The 1,331-nt window shown below is 67.8% G+C and overlaps 1 protein-coding gene across 2 annotated transcripts in view; it reads right to left on the reverse strand.

The window, feature by feature from the left end:
• Window positions 1–1,331, reverse strand: part of KLC2 (kinesin light chain 2) — a 10,067-nt gene extending 8,736 nt beyond the window's left edge. For both annotated transcript variants that reach the window (XM_026650438.2, XM_026650437.2), the window contains exon 1: window positions 1,255–1,331. The gene's annotated coding sequence lies outside the window, so the exon portion shown is untranslated. The remainder of the gene's footprint in view (window positions 1–1,254) is intronic.

Below are 1,331 nucleotides of genomic sequence, written 5' to 3' on the forward strand. Positions count from 1 at the left end.
CCACTGCACCTTGAAACTGCCCCCACTGCTCCCCTCTGCACCCCTCATCTCCCCCTGAAACTACCCCACCACATCCCACATCCCGCCCTCCCCCCATGCATAGTCTCCATCACCGCACCCACGCCCAGCGCACTCTGGAGCTCTCGGGCGGGACAAGCTCCCCCCTGCACACACCCCGGAGCCCGGTGTCATTCTGAGACTCCCCCCGCCCGCCCGGCCCCACCCCGGAGGACCTCGCAGCCCCCCGCCCCGGACATTCTCCCCCGGACCCAAGACTGCCCCTTCCTCCCGTCCGTCTTATACCTCAGCGCCCCGTGCAATTCCCCCTCCCCCCGGCCCCAGCCCCAGCCCCGCCCGCGTCCTTCACCTGCCCCCGGCTGCCCAGCCCGGCGCGCTCAGTCCGCAATGCGCCCTCCGCGCCGCTGCCCCGCCTCCCCTGCAGCCGGAGCGAACGGAGCGGCGGCCTCGGCACTGGCCGGGCAGCCACGGGGGGCCGCTGGCCCAACCCTCCCCCCGTCCAGTAACCGCCCCCCGCCTCGCCCGAGGCCATTCCAGATGGGGTGGAACCCGCCCCAGTGCCCCCATGCCACCCGAGCCCATTCCAGATGTGCAGTAATCCCAACACCCCTCCCATACCACTCAGGGCCATTCCAGATGTGCAGTAACCCTCCCCCACTGCACTCTCATACCTCTGGGTCCCTTCCAGGTGAGAAGAAGCCTCGGGGCCAGTCCAGAGATGGTGTAATCCCCCCATCCCCACTGCCCTTCCAGACACTTCTCCCCTCAACACATACCCCATAGCCGGGGCCACTCCAGATGTGAGAGCAACACCCTCCGTACCTCACTGGTTCATTCCAGATCTGGAAGAAATCCCCCAGTACCGTCCTCCCCATACTGACGAAGTCATTCCAGATGTGGAGTCCCCTTTTCCCAACCCTAAATGTCATAGTCCCCTCCCCACACCAGGCAGGCCCTCTCCACCACGCTAGATGAACAAACTTCGCAATACTCCCCACCCCCGCGCCGGGGCCATTCCAGATGTGCCCCCCTGCCAGCCCTTCCAGGTCCCCAGTGGACACACACACACCCCTGGTCCCCGCTGGACCCAGAGCCCCCCCATGTCCAGCCCTTCCAGGTCCCCGCTGGACCCAGGGCCCCCCCAGCCCGGCAAACACGGGCTGACCCCAGCGCCCTGCTAGACAGACCCGCCCCTCCCCACACCTGAGTCCTCCCCCCGCGTGGCCCCGCCCCTACCTGCGACAGGCGCCGCCCCCTTTTCTCTCTCTCTCCTCCGGTCTCAGCTCCGACCTGCAGCAGCCGCCGACCCCATC

Source organism: Terrapene carolina, unplaced genomic scaffold (genome assembly GCF_002925995.2).
Source record: "Terrapene carolina triunguis isolate 2854851 unplaced genomic scaffold, T_m_triunguis-2.0 Scaffold89, whole genome shotgun sequence".
Lineage (NCBI taxonomy): Eukaryota > Metazoa > Chordata > Testudines > Emydidae > Terrapene > Terrapene triunguis.